The following is a 15,725-nucleotide window of genomic DNA, read 5'->3' on the forward strand; positions in this document are numbered from 1 at the left end:
TGTCTCGAGAAGGTAAAAAAAGGACATCAACAGCGCTTCTCGAAAACGAAAACATAATGCACACAAAGTTCAGATTTTTTTTGACAATGTTTGAAATGCAAGATCTTTTTTGACTAATCCACAAACTTTAATTGTTGCAGGAATCTTCATAAACCAAGCCAACACTTCATTGTCTTGGAATCCTGACACCCAAATTTTGAAAAAACTAGTTCTAGTAAATTTCCTTGAATGGCATAATTTTTCAACATTGAAAAATATTCATTGCCTTCTCATGGGCTGCGATTGGTCAAATTATGTTTGTTGACAACTATAGGGGGATTTGAGGCAATTTGTGTGCAAAAAATGTCAAGCAATGAAAAATTGGCTGAAACAAAAAGCGAACTTTTGAAAAAAATTACCCGCATTCAAGCCAAACAGGCACCAAGGCCTCTGATTATTTCACCTGTAACCATATATCTTCATAGAAACCAATAGTTGTTTCTCCAGATGGTCGAAAAAAAGGACACCAGCAAGCTCTTCGGAAACTGCACTCGCAGTTCAAGGTTTTCTTCACCGATGATCAAATTCCAGATTTTTTGCGGAAATAATAAATATTAACAATTTTACGAACCATTTTCCCCTGAAAACCACGCAGAAAGTCCACTTTCTTGGAATGCCGACCTCTCAAATGTTTGACAAAAATCACTTCTATTAAACTTCCTCATCTGCTTCATCTTTCGAAACCAATCATTGCCTTCTTTTGTTCTCCAATTCATCAATTCATGTCTCTGGAAAATTAATCAGGGGTTTTTGTGCACTTCGAGTGCAAAAAATTCCAATACATGAAAAACATGATGAACCAAAACACCGAATTTTGAGAAAAAAGCTAACCTCATTCACGCAAAAAAACCAAGATGAACCATCTTAGGCCTGAGATCTGTAGGCACCTGTTTCGATATGTCTATCAAGAATTTGGAACAACTAACAACTATCAGAAATCAATATATATATATATATATTTCCCCAGACGATCAAACAAAAGGACGCCAACAACTTCTCCTGTAAGCGAATATAAAAAGCACACGAAATTCAAAGCTTTTTTTACCCTATTCATAAAGTATAACTAATGGAGGAACAAGCAAATCCTAAAATACTGGCCAAAGAGATCAATGTGTTAGAATCCCGACCACCCATATTATTGAAAGCTGTTAGTTCTATTGAATTTCCTCATATGGCACCATTTTTAGCTTTCAAAACCATTCTTTGCCTTCTTTTGGGTAGCGTTTGGTTCAATTATGTCTGTTGACAACTATATAGGGGCTCTTAATCAATTTGAGTGCAAAAACTGTCCAGGATAAGAGAAAAATTGATTTTCTATGCAAACTTTATAAAAAAAGTCTACTAATATTTTTGAACCCCAGAACAACTTTAAAAAACCAAGATTTGTTTCTCCAGATGACCACAGAAGAGACACCGAAAGTCCCACTCCAAACCAAAAACAAAATGCACCAAAAATTAACTTCATCAAAATCCAAACTAAAGTTTGTCCTTCCTATTTACAATCTATAGTTTTTGTAAGAGCAACTGATTACTGAGAAACAGGTAAAAATATTACTGTCTCTGAATCTTGATCAGTCAAAGCCCGAAAAAAATTCAGTTCTACTAAACTTCCTCATTTGGCACCAGTTTTAATCTTTAAAAACTCTTCAATGTTTTTTTGAGCCTTCTTTTATCACTTGGCAAAAAATAAGGCTTTTAAGGCACCTTGTGGCAAAAAATTGAGCGAAAAGCTGACTTCTTTTTGGTCAAAATATCACCATCATGGCCACGCATGTGAGGCCTCAGATTTTTTTGCACCCATTTCCAAATGTCTATGAAACATTTGGAACCACTAAAAACCATAAGACGCCAAAATACGTTTCTGAAGACGATTGAAAAGACTACACTAACAGCCCACGGGAAAGCAAAAACAAAATGCATTCGAAATTCAAGGTTTTCATCACCAAAAATCATATTTGAAGTTTTTCTTGCCTATATCACAAACTATAACAATTTTAGGAACAAACCTTTCTCCAAAACTACACGAATATTCCTTTTCTTAGAATTTTGACCACTTAAAGTTTGAACAAAAACACTTTAAATAAATTACCATATCTGGCACACTACTTCATCCTTCAAAACAAATCAATGCCTTCTTTTTGGCTCCAATTAATCAATTTAAGTCTCTTGTCAATTATACTGGGGCTTTTGGGCACTTTGGGTGCAAAAAATCCAATACACAAAAATTTGATGAACTAAACAGCGAATTTGAGAAAAACGCTAAACTCGTTCACGCAAAACAAAACAAGATGAAAAAGAATCTGAAACAGAAGCTTAGAAGGCATTTTTCAATTAAACTTAAGAGCTCACCACCGGCTACAGAATGGGAGGAACAGTTTAATTCTTAGAGGGGAGAATTGAGGTCACCACATATAAAAACCATTGGTCAATTTTCCGAAGAATATTTTCTCTTAAGATAGGGGTTTCCAATATGAATTTAAAACAGATAATACATAAAAAATTTCAAAAAAAAGTGACGTCATGCATAGCTTTAGTATACCTGGAGTCTTCCCATTGGAGGCGCTCACCTTTTCAACAGGCTATATTTGCTTTATAACTTTAGTTTTTTTAAAAAAACAGCCACACTGACTTTTGGAGCCAGTTTCTGTTGAAGCGATATAATTAACCTTTGCCAATTTGTAGTAGTTTTTGCAGTAGTTTTTCTCGAAGACAAGGGTTTCCAAAATGAATTGTGAACAAATAATATCTGACAATTTCAAAAGAAGGTAACGTGATGCATAGCTTTTTTATTACTATTGTCTTCCCGTTGGAGCAATAAAGAAAAGAAAGCGAGAAAAGAAGTGAGAAAAAAAAGAGAGAAAAGAAAGTGAGCAAAGAAAATGAGAAGACAGTGGGAAGAAATTGAAAAAAAAAGTGAGAAATAAAGGTAGAGGAGAAAGTGAGAAAAAAAAATTAGAAGGAACCGAGAAGGGAAAGCGAGAAAAGAAAGCGAGAAACCAGAGATTAGAAATTTGGAAGAGAAAGTGAGAGAAGAACGTGAGAAAAGAAAGTGGGAAAAGAAAAAGAGGAGAAACAAAGTGAAAAAAGAAGGTGAAAAAACAAAGTGTGAAAAGAAAATAAAGTGAAAAGGAAAATAAGCCAGAAAAATTGAAAAAAGAAAATGAGAAAAGAAAATGAACAAAAAAGTGAGAGAAGAAAGTGAGAAAACAAAACCAGAAAAGATGTCAAAACAGAAAAAAGAACCGAAAGTGAGAAAAGAAAGTGAGGAAAGAAGGGGAGAAAACAATGTGAAAGGAGTGATAAAAACAAACAGAGGAAAGCGAAAAGTTAGAAAAATGAAAAGAAAGTGAGAAAAAAGCTAGAAAGGAAAGTGAGACAAGAAAGCGAGAAAAGAAAGTGAAAAAACAACGTGAGAAAAGAAAAGGAGGAAAAAAGTGAAAAAAGAAAGCACGAAAAGAGAGTGAGAAACGAAAGGGAGGAAAAATGACAAATTAAAAGAGAAAAGAAAGTGAGAAAAGTGAGAAAATCAATTAGGTAAGGGAGAATAAACGTGAGAAGTGAGCGAAATGGAAAGAAAGTGAAAACAAGAGAGAGAGTAGAATGTGAGAAAGGTAAGTGAGAAAAAAGTCAGAAAGGAAAGCGAGAAAAGAAATTGCGAAAAGAAAGTGACAAAAAAGTTGGAAAAGAAAGAGACAAAAGACAGTGAGAAAAGAAATTGAAAAGAATTAAGAAAGTGAGAAATGTGAGAAAATCAATTAGGTAAGGGAGAATAAACGTGAGAAGTGAGCGAAATGGAAAGAAAGTGAAAACAAGAGAGAGAGTAGAATGTGAGAAAGGTAAGTGAGAAAAAAGTCAGAAAGGAAAGCGAGAAAAGAAATTGCGAAAAGAAAGTGACAAAAAAGTTGGAAAAGAAAGAGACAAAAGACAGTGAGAAAAGAAATTGAAAAGAATTAAGAAAGTGAGAAAAGAAAAAGATGAAAGATTGTAAGAAAATAAAATGAAATTCAGAAAAAATTCCGAAAAAAGTGAGACAACAAAATGAGAAAGTAAAGTGAGAAAGGAAAGGGAGAAAAAGCAGCGAGAAAAAAAATAAAATGAGCAAATTAATTAAGAAAAGGAAGTGAGAAAAGAAAGTGAGAAAAAAATGAGCAGAAAAAGTGAGAAAAGAAAGGAAGGAAAAAATGGAGATGAAATGGCAAAAAAAAGAAAGTAAAAAACGAAAGTGAGAAGTCAGAGTGAGAAAAGAAAGGGAGGGAAAAAATGGGAAAAGAGGGAAAGGAAAAGAAAGGGAGAATGAAAGGGAGAAAAGAATGTGAGAAAAGAAAGTGGGAAAAAAGCTAGAAAGGAAAGTGCGAAAAGAATGCGAGAAAATAAATTGCGAAAAGAAAGTTAGAAAAGAAATTGAGAAGAAAAAGTAAAAAAAAAAGAAAGTGAGAAAAAAAAGTGAAAAAAGGAAGTGGGAAAAGAAAGTGAGAAAAGAAAAAGAGAAAAGAAAGCAAGAAAAGAAAGTGAGAAAAGTATTCGAGAAAAGAAAGTGAGAAAAAAGTGACAAAAGAAAAAGAGAAAATAAAGCGAGAAAGAAAGTGAGAAAAAAGTGAGAACGGAAAGTGTCAAAATTAAGTGAGAAAATAAGTGAGAAAATACATTGAGAAAACAGAGTGCGAAAAAAAGGAGGAAAGAAAGTTAGAAAACAAAGTGAAAAAAGGGAGAAAAGAAAGTGAGAAAAGAAAGTGAGAATAAAAGTGAGAAAAAAATGAAAAGAAAGTGAAAAGAAAGTCAGAAAAAGAAGAAAAAATGAGAACAAAAAATTGGGGAAAAAATCTGACTTCAAACTTCAAGAAACAATGGAGTTTTAGGTTTGAACACCTCAGCAAGCCAATTGGGCCCGTTAATAATGAGACTAAGTCACGACCCCACAAAATAACAAAAAATATATTAAGAAGCCAAAACTTCAAACAAATTTACAAGATCACACTGTTCAAGAGATTATAAATATAAAATGTTACCTGCAAAAACTACAAATTGTAACTTTCTCCTCATTTAAACATCAAAGAGCCTTCCTCGTAAACGGGCTAAGCAGACATGACAACGAAAAGAAATTCAGAAATTGTACAGTACAGAAATCTCGAAAACTTTAGAAGTCAATGGTCGAAGCAATCACTCATAACGTATAAAAAAGCGCAAAAAACGTGTTGGACTCAATAAAAGTAATTGAGACTTGTAATTAGTGAGATTGTGTTAAAATATTACGAAATTGAAGGCAAAAAATGTTCAGTTGAAGAATGTTTTTAAATTCAGTTTTAAAGTCATTAAAACAAACAGCTATCAGCAGAAATCTTTAACTAGGGAGAGTTCTAGAACCTGGGGAAGCAACTGAGACCTATCATTATTGGGTATATGACCTATAACAACAGAAAAAGTGACAAACATAGGCAAAAACAAAAAACAATAAAATTTTGCGAGATAACTCGGTCTCAGCGCAAAAAGCATAAACTAAATAACAAAAGCAATAAACATATTCAGATACGCCTTTTTCCAACGCTGAGCGTTTTTCCTACTATGTTTTTCTTCAATTGGACATGTCAATAATGTGATAATAGGAAACAAAATGAACTCATAAAATGTGCAATTATGCTCAAATATAAAAATTTGAAAAGGCGTAGTATCAAAACAGAGAGACCATTAGTTGAACAAAAATCATTTTCGGACAATAATTCATAACCCAAGAGTAATTAGATTCCGACTGTTTTTAAAGAGACAGCGCCAGAATTTGTAAGAAATAAGATAAAGAAAAAAGTTAACTTTTGTTTTGTAAAAACAAATATATTGAAAGTCATAAAAGAGATTAGATAACAACTGAAAGAAGTGTCTAACCTCCCAATAAAACTGAATATTTGACGGTGGACAATAATTAACCGGGCAACAAGAAAGATAACAAAAGGAAGCAAAATTCAAGAAGTACATAATTTTTTTCACGAAAACAACTAGTTAGAGCCATAAAAACCATGAGCTTAACTTTCAAAATCGTGATATAATCTCGTTGGGGCTCTTTTTTTGTAAAGAGTATCTGTGATTAGTTGAGCCCTGATTTGAAATTCTTGTAAGTAACACCAACTTTACGTAAAAAAAACATTTAAATAGCGGAAATATTTTGAAAAAATGTCGCGCCCCATTAAAATCTAATCTTTTTATCGTACGGATCCATGGCGAGATCAATATCAGCCGAGATGTTGCTGAGCGTCTAAAAAGTTACTCATTTGTTTAAATGGTTCAAAATAGATCTACTTTTCAACAAAACTTTTCAATTTGTCAAAAATAAAAATACTTTTTGTATAATTATCGATTTCAAATTTGCAAAAAAACTAGCAAAATTATAATTCCAGAAGACTCTCAAAGCCAGTGGGTGTACAATTAGCTCGTTCGACAGTTTAAAAAGAATTTTGCCGCTGTTTTAAGGTATCTATTTTCAGCAAATTTAAAGCAATTTGGCTAAAAAAGCAAATTTGGTCTCGATTTTGGTCCCAAAATATGTCGAATTTTGCATAAATTCTAGCCAAAAAAAACCCGGAACGAATAAATCAGCAACCCTCTTTTTAATTTTAGCGGTACGCGGGAGGGTACGCGGTGGGGGGGGGTGCAAGTGGGCTGGTGGTGGGGGGAGGGAAGGTGGCGGGGGGGCTTGTGCGTTCGGTGGAGTATATGGGGGTACGTGGGGGTACGTTAATGATGGGGTACGTGTGGTGGGCGTAATACCTGTCGTGATGGGAGACAAAAAACAGAGACAATCACATAGATTTTACAGCAAAAAAGAGGAGACCGCGAACAATACTTTTCACAAAGACCCACAGGTCTGAGTGATAGAAAAATTGTCTTTGCAAATAGAAGCATGCTTGCCCCTCTATAAGTCATCAAAATATAAAATCGAGTATCGATTAAAAAGTTATTATTCTTTGATGTAATTGTGGGGCGTTGAATTGAAGCATTGTAGCACGAAATGCAACGCATTGAGTTTTTTTGCTCACTTTACCTACGATGCGTTTCTTAGCTTTGGGAGTACGTGTTGGGGTACGTGAGGGGTGGGGGGTTGGGGTTCGTGTGGGGGGTACGAAGGGTGGGGGCTGATGGGGGGAGTGTTTGTGGTGGGGGTTTGTGCGTTGGGTGGAGTATATCGGGGGTACGTGGGGGAGTACGTATTAGGATGGGGTACATGGGAGGGGTTACTAAGGGATTGGCGTTGGGTGGGGTACATGGGGCGCTACTTTGAGGGGGGGGGGGGGGGTGGGTACGTGGAAGAGCATTTTTTGGAATTTTTTCAAAAAATCAGAAAGAAGTTGCGTGCTCGAGAAACTGGAAAGAATTGAACAGACAGAAAAACAGAGCAAAATTTGAACAAAAATCGAATAAGATCTAGGCTGAGTCCAACGCGAAATTATAATAGGTCAGCGCTAAATTCAATGCAAAGTTATATAGGATCTACGCTTAGAAACGACAAAACTGTTTGAAACCTGATTTTGCAGTAATTTGTAAAGAGTGCGGCTCCTAAGAAAATTAAGGTTCTGTGGCACAGTGGTAGATGAGGCGACAGTTAAACAAGAGCTCAATGGTTCGAGTCCCATACCCAGAGTACTACAAGTTGATTTATTTTGTAAAATCAAAGTTCAATTCAGCGCAAAATAAGTAATATCATTTTTAAATTTAACCAATGAATTTTAAGATCTTCGCTAAATTCAACGCAAAATATGCAAGATCTACGCTAAGTTCAATGCAAAGTATGTAAGATCTACGCGAAGTTCAACGCTAACGTATGTAAAAAAATGCGGTAATTTTTCCGACTTGTCAACGCCAGTTACCGCTGATCTTACATAATTTTGGAAAAACTCCTTGGACCGGGGTGTTTACACAAGATTTAAAAGTAATCCGTCATTATACTGCGAAAAATCAAATTGGTACTGCCTACTGTTGTCAACTTCTGCACGGTCCGATAATTGTATTAGTCTACATTGACAATGTAGGCTGTTTTAGGCCAGTGTGCAACCCAACAGCGCCAGAATTTGTGAGAAATAAGATAAACTACTGGCAAATTTCAAAAAATTAACCTTTGTTTTCTCAAAGCAAATATACTGAAAGTCATAACAGAGATTAGATAACAACTGAAAGAAGTGTCTAACCTCCCAATAAAGCTGCATATATGACGGTGGACAACAAGTCACTGGGCAACAAGAAAGATAACAAATGGAAGCAAAATTCAAGAAGTACATGAAATTTTTTTCACGAAAACAACTCGTTAGAGCCCTAAAAACCATGAGCTTAACTCTCAAAACCGTGATATAATCTCGGTGGGGCTTTTTTTTGTAAAAAGTATCTTTGATTAGTTGAGCCCTGATTTGAAATTCTTGTAAGTTACACCACCTTTACAAAAAAAACATTTACATATCGGAAGTATTTTGAAAAAATGTCACGCCCCATTAAAATCTAATCTTTTTATCGTACGGATCCATGGCGAGGTTAATATCCGCCAAGATGTTGCTGAGCGTCTAAACAGTTACTCATTTGTTGAAATGGTTCAAAATAGATCTACTTTTCAACAAAATTTTTCAATTTGTCAAAAATAAAAATGCATTTTTTATAATTATCGAGTTCAAATTTGCAAAAAACTAGCAAAATTATATCTCCAGAAGACTCTCAAAGCCAGTGGGTGTACAATTAGCTCGTTTGACAGTTTAAAAAGAATGTGGCCGCTGTTCTAAGGTATCTATTTTCAGCAAATTTAAAGCAATTTGGCTAAAAAAGCAAATTTGGTCTCGAATTTGGTCCCAAAATATGTCGAATTTTGCATAAATTCTTGCCAAAAAAATCCGGAACGAATAATTCAGCAACCCTCTTCTTAATTTTAGCGGTACACGGGAGGGTACGCGGTGGGGGGATGCAAGTGGGCTGGTGGTGGGGGGAGGGAAGTTGCCGGGGGGGCTTGTGCGTTGGATGGGGTATATGGGGCCCTACTTTGAGGGGGGAGGGGGTACGTGGAAGAGCACTTTTTGGAATTTTTTCAAAAAATCAGAAACAAGTTGCGTGCTCGAGAAACTGAAAAGAATTGAACAGACAGAAAAGCAGAGCAAAATTTGAACAAAAATCGAATGAGATCTAGGCTGAGTTCAACGCAAAATTATAAAAGGTCAGCGCTAAATTCAATGCAAAGTTATATAAGATCTACGCTTAGAAACGACAAAACTTTTTGAAAACAGCTTTTGCAGTAATTTGTAAAGAGTGCAGCTCCTAAGAAAATTAAGGTTCTGTGGCACAGTGGTAGATGAGGCGACAGTTAAACAAGAGCTCAATGGTTCGGGTCCCATACCCAGAGTACTACAAGTTGATTTATTTTGTAAAATCAAAGCTCAATTCAGCGCAAAATAAGTAAGATCAATTTTATATTTAACATATAATTTTTAAGATCTTCGCTAATATCAACGCACAATATGCAAGATCTACGCTAAATTCAATGCAAAGTATTTAAGATCTACGCTAAATTCAACGCAATATATGTAAGATCTACGCTGAATTCAACGCAAATTATGTAAGATCTACGCTAATTTCAACGCAAAAAATGTAAGATCTACGCGAAGTTCAACGCTAACGTATGTAAAAAAAATGCGGTGATTTTTCCGACTTGTCAACGCCAGTTACCGCTGATCTTACATAAATTTGGAAAAACTCCTCGGACCGGGGTGTTTACACAAGATTTAAAAGTAATCCGTCATTATACTGCGAAAAAACAAATTGGTACTGCCTAATGTTGTCAACTTCTGCACGGTCCGATAATTGTATTAGTCTACATTGAAAATGTAGGCTGTTTTAGGTTAATGTGCAACCCAACAGCGCCAGAATTTGTGAGAAATAAGATAAAGTACTGGCAAATGTCAAAAAATTAACCTTTGTTTTCTCAAAACAAACATACCGAAAATCATAACAGAGATTAGATAACAACTGAAAGAAGTATCTAACCTCCCAATAAAACTGCATATATGACAGTGGACAATAAGTCACTGGGCAACAAGAAAGATAACAAATGGAAGCAAAATTCAACAAGTACATGAAATTTTTTTCACGAAAACAACTCGTTAGAGCCCTAAAAACCATAAGCTTAACTCTCGAAACCGGGATATAATCTCGGTGGAGCTCTTTTTTGTAAAAAGTATCTGTGATTAGTTGAGCCCTGATTTGAAATTCTTGTAAGTTACACCAACTTTACGTAAAAAAACATTTACATAGCGGAAATATTTTGAAAAAATGTCATGCCCCATTAAAATCTAACCTTTTTATCGTACGGATCCATGACGTGATCAATATAAGTCGAGATATTGCTGAGCGTCTAAAAAAATACTCATTTGTTCAAATGGTTCAAAATAGATCTACTTTTCAACAAAACTTTTCAATTTGTCAAAAATAAAAATGCATTTTGTATAATTATCGAGTTCAAATTTGCAAAAAAAACTAGCAAAATTATAATTCCAGAAGACTCTCAAAGCCAGTGGGTGTACAATTAGCTCGTTTGACAGTTTAAAAAGAATGTGGCCGCTGTTTTAAGGTATCTACTTCCAGCAAATTTAAAGCAATTTGGCTAAAAAAGCAAATTTGGTCACAAGTTTGGTCCCAAAAAATGTAGAATTTCACATAAATTCTATCCAAAAAAACCGGAACGAATGATTCAGCAACCCTCTTTTTAATTTTAGCGGTACGCGGGAACGTACGCGGTGGGGGGGGGAGGGTTGCAAGGGGGCTGGTGGTGGGGGGAAGGGAAGGTGGCGGGGGCTTGTGCGTTGGGTGGGGTATATGGGGGTACGTGGGGGTACGTTAATGATGGGGTACGTGTGGTGGGCGTAGTACCTGTCGTGATGGGAGACAAAAAACAGAGACAATCACATAGATTTTACAGCAAAAAAGAGGAGACCTCGAACAATACAGTTCACAAAGACCCACAGGTCTGAGTGATAGAAAAATTGTCTTTGCAAATAGAAGCATGCTTGCCCCTCTATAAGTCATCAAAATATAAAATCGAGTATCGATTAAAAAGTTATTATTCTTTGATGTAATTGTGGGGCGTTGAATTGAAGCATTGTAGCACGAATTGCATCGCATTGAGTTTTTTCGCTCATTTTACCTACGATACGTTTCATAGCTTTGGGCGTACGTGTTGGGGTACGTGAGGGGTGGGGGTTTGGGGCTCGTGTGGGGGGTACGAAGGGGGGGGGCTGATAGGGGGGTGTTTGTGGTGGGGGTTTGTGCGTTGGGTGGAGTATATCGGGGGTACGTGGGGGAGTACGTATTAAGATGGGGTACATGGGAGGGGTTACTAGGGGATTGGCGTTGGGTGGGGTGCATGGGGCGCTACTTTGAGGGGGGGGGGGGGTACGTGGAAGAGCATTTTTTGGAATTTTTTCAAAAAATCAGAAAGAAGTTGCGTGCTCGAGAAACTGGAAAGAATTGAACAGACAGAAAAGCACAGCAAAATTTGAACAAAAATCGAATAAGATCTAGGCTGAGTCCAACGCAAAATTATAAAAGGTCAGCGCTAATTTCAATGCAAAAGTATGTACGATCTACGCTTAGAAACGACAAAACTGTTTGAAACCTAATTTTTCAGTAATTTGTAAAGAGTGAAGCTCCTAAGAAAATTAAGGTTCTGTGGCACTGTGGTAGATGAGGCGACAATTAAACAAGAGCTCAATGGTTCGAGTCCCATACCCAGAGTACTACAAGTTGATTTTTTATTTGTAAAATCAAAGCTCAATTCAACGCAAAATAAGTAAGATCAATTTTAAATTTAACGCAATATTTTTAAGATCTTCGCTAAATTCAACGCAAAATATGCAAGATCTACGCTAAGTTCAATGCAAAATATGTAAGATCTACGCTGCATTCAACAAAAATTATGTAAGATCTACGCTAATTTCAACGCAAAATATGTAAGATCTACGCGAAGTTCAACGCTAACGTATGTAAAAAAAATGCGGTGATTTTTCCGACTTGTCAACGCTAGTTACCGCTGATCTTACATAAATTTGGAAAAATTCCTCGGACCGGGTTGTTTACACAAGATTTAAAAGTAATCCGTCATTATACTGCGAAAAAACAAATTGGTACTGCCTACTGTTGTCAACTTCTGCACGGTCCGATAATTGTATTAGTCTACATTGACAATGTAGGCTGTTTTAGGCTAATGTGCAACCCAACAGTAAAACCTGATATCAATTTTTAGCTGTCCTCTTATGGTTGAGACTAAATTCTGCAAATACTCTTTTCATTATTCTTTGACAACACTAACTACTATTTCCCCTTAAAGTTAACAATAAAATAGTTCAATAATTGTGTAAGTCAACATTGACACTTCTGTAGGCACTCTTATCGAATCCCCTGTTTTAGTGTTAAGTGCAACCCAAATGGAAAACCTGATATCCTTGCTTAGATGTCCTATTTTGCGTGAGTCTAAATTGACGAAGAAAGACTCGTCGTTACTCTAACTAAGAGAGGCGAAAATACATTTAAATCCAATCTGCTTCCATTGGCTCAGACTTCTCCCACAAACTGGACGGAAACGTTCATTGGATATGTCGAAGACATATATGCCATCAATCGAAAATAAATTTGGGTAACCAACTCTAGTTTCTTTCAGAGAAGAGTTTGGTTTTACTTATTCCGACTAAAGAATAAACTTTGGTATGATTTTTACAAACAAAAAACTCTTCGGACTATACTAGTTTGGAGAACTATCAGGATTCGTCTTAATTTGTCAAAAAAAATTGTCTAGACTAATTCTAGTTAAAAACGGAATTCAGTATCATTTTTCAAAAATAATTAGCAGGATTAGTTCTTGTTGAAAACTAAATTTTGTTAGAATTTATTGAAAAAATTTGGCCACGCTATAACTGGTAAATTAACAAAAAAGATATCAACCGACTAATGTCAGAAGAATAGCTCTCAAACGACAGACGGGTAGAAAAACATTTGACCCCGCCGGGAATTGAACCACTGATTTCCCGACCCATAACCAGATTCACTGCCCACTCAGCTATCAATCCGCTCTTGTTGCTTTGCTGCAATCGATTTTACATTAGTAACAAGATTTACTTCGGGGTGAGATCACTCAATAATGAAGAACGAAAGAGTGAAAAAAGGTTACTTGAGAATTCAAATACTATTCTAGAAGAAAAGCGCAAAATTGTCAAGCGAAAAATTTGTATTAAAAATAAGACCAACAGGTTTACAATAATTGCTATGAAATTCGTTCAGGAGCAAGTAATCAGCATGATGTGTCATAAAATTCTTTTGAGAAACAGAGCATGACCAATTTGCACTTGACTAAATCTTTTGAGAAACAGAGAATTGTATCGCTTGTCAAAGGAGTTTCACTAGACTGTTTCTAGTGAAAAAATATCAATTGATGTAATTTATAGAAATTTTGTCTCGCCTAATTCCGTTTAAATAAAAGAAATCGACATGATTTTTCAAAGGAGTTTGGCTCGACTAATTCTCTTTGAAAAACCTTATTGGCTTTGATTTTCAAAACTACTCAAAACATTTTTGGGCAATTGGGTTGCTACAAGCGTAAGAAGCCATTCGAGTTAAAAAACGCAAAAAATTTGTTCTTATAGTGGTTGAGATTGTTTATTTGTTAGAAATTAAAATCAAAAACACCTTAAAATGTCCTCTAATAAATTTGACTAATCAAATAGTTCCAGCTGAAACGATCTCTGATTAATGTATCATAATCGTTATGTTTCTTTTTTTCAAAAAATTTTAAATCAAAGTGATTTAAGCAGAGGAACAATTGATGCAAAACTTAAACAACGATATTTCAACCTGCAAAAACATTTCTCTTTGCAGTAATTGCGGGGAAGGCTTCCAAAAAAAGCCAACCTTCCAGGGAACAGTCGTTGCTTGATAGACAAAATTTTTGATTTTTTGATGAAAGGCAACTTTTTAAAAAGAAAACAAAGAAACAAAATTCTGGAAAATTTCAACTTTCCCGTTACATTTTACTTTGATGAATTGAAGTACTGAGTTGATGCAAAAATGGTAGTGGTCGACAAAAGATCAATTGAAGCCAAAAGTAAAACAATATAAATTAACTACAAAATCAAATTCTTTGTTTTCAATAATTGAGTGAAAATTTCTATAGCTGCCGCAAGTCCAAATTTCTTGAAGGCATGTCTTGCTTAATAGACAGAACAACAGGGGCTGTTTACTCAATAGCTATTTACCCAATAACTATGATATTTTGTCGAATGGCAATTTTTTGCTACATTATCAATGAGCTATTTTGAGCGGAAGGAATCAAAATTCTGCAAAATTTCCGCTCTCCCTTGTATATTTTACAATGAAGAAGTGAAAGGCAGAGTTGTTTTGAAAATGGCAATGGAAAGGAGTTAAAACAAGCAGTGAAGTGAAGTGAACGTGTTGAAAAATGATGTTCACAACTTTTCATCGCTGTTACAGAAATTTATAATTTAATAGCGGTTCCTATGCTGCTCTCTTAAGCTAACAAACATGCGTTCTATGAAATTTAGTAGTTATATATAGTAAAATATAGGGATTTGATTGGAATAATTCTAGTTAGAGAATACAGTTGGGTATGGCCTGCCGAAAGAATTTGGCTAGACTTCACTGAAGGTCTTCCAGAATGCAATTAAAGTAAATATTTGCCCCCTTTTATAGATCTACTTTATAGACCTCAAGTTAGGCGGAGTGACTGCCGCTAAGCCAATTTATTACCACTGTTACTAAAATATACCATTCTCTAAAAATAGCTCGCCATTCTTTTCGTTTACATGCTTACACGATAATTATCTCAAATCCTGATCAATCAGTCGTGCACTAATTGTTCAAACAGTCAAAGATTCCAGATTAGCTTAGACTGATGATTTATTTATGATTCTGAACCTTATGTGGAAAGATCGCATCTGGAAAGATGTGAAGCCGTTCAATGAAATGAAAAGAAAGATCTTGTCAAACTCAGTTAGAACGTTCAATTAATACAGTCGCCAAGTATTTGATGAACTTCCTGTTTTTTGTATGTATATTTTATGCTATTTTGAAATTTATCACTGGATAGCTAGCTAATGGAAACTCAGAACCTCCAAAAATAGCATATTTTCTACTGCTTTACTCTTTTTGACACATATCTCCCATTCTTTCAAGGTCAGAAAGCTCTTTTAACGTAGAAACAATAAAAATCGGGGTTTACTTTTGTGAAATTTAATTTTTTTAACCAATTCTATGTCTGTTTGATGTGAATAACTGCCTCCATACTTCTGAATATTTCTCAAACTGAATAGGACTGAATGCTGTTGACATCTCGATAGGGCTTCTACTACTTCTCTAGAACAAAAATAAGGTTTCCTCTCTATCTCCAGAATTGATTAGCAAAAGTGCAAAGGTTGACCAGTTTTTAAAACAGAAAAAGTGACAGGCTATATAAATCATACCTCGCGACACTCAGCTAAAAAGTTTTGCATTGATCGATTGAATGCTGATAGTATATTGTCGATTGCACCCGGTCTTGGGTTTCACGGGAACCAAGAGGGTAAAAAATTGCGATTTAATGCTGTGAAAACAAAACAGTAAAGTGCCCTTAAAATTATGGAGTATACTTTGCTATCGGGTCACAGCAAAGTCTAAACTGGCCGTATTTA

The 15,725-nt window shown here is 35.4% G+C and overlaps 1 protein-coding gene across 1 annotated transcript in view; it reads left to right on the plus strand.

Moving 5' to 3' along the window:
- The first annotated feature begins 15,008 nt into the window (after window positions 1-15,008).
- Window positions 15,009-15,725, plus strand: part of LOC142345052 (MFS-type transporter SLC18B1-like) — a 79,634-nt gene continuing 78,917 nt past the window's right edge. The window contains exon 1 of the mRNA XM_075397135.1: window positions 15,009-15,103. The gene's annotated coding sequence lies outside the window, so the exon portion shown is untranslated. The remainder of the gene's footprint in view (window positions 15,104-15,725) is intronic.

The sequence above is a fragment of the Convolutriloba macropyga genome, chromosome 8 (genome assembly GCF_964194025.1).
Source record: "Convolutriloba macropyga chromosome 8, txConMacr16.3, whole genome shotgun sequence".
Taxonomy (NCBI): domain Eukaryota; kingdom Metazoa; phylum Xenacoelomorpha; order Acoela; family Convolutidae; genus Convolutriloba; species Convolutriloba macropyga.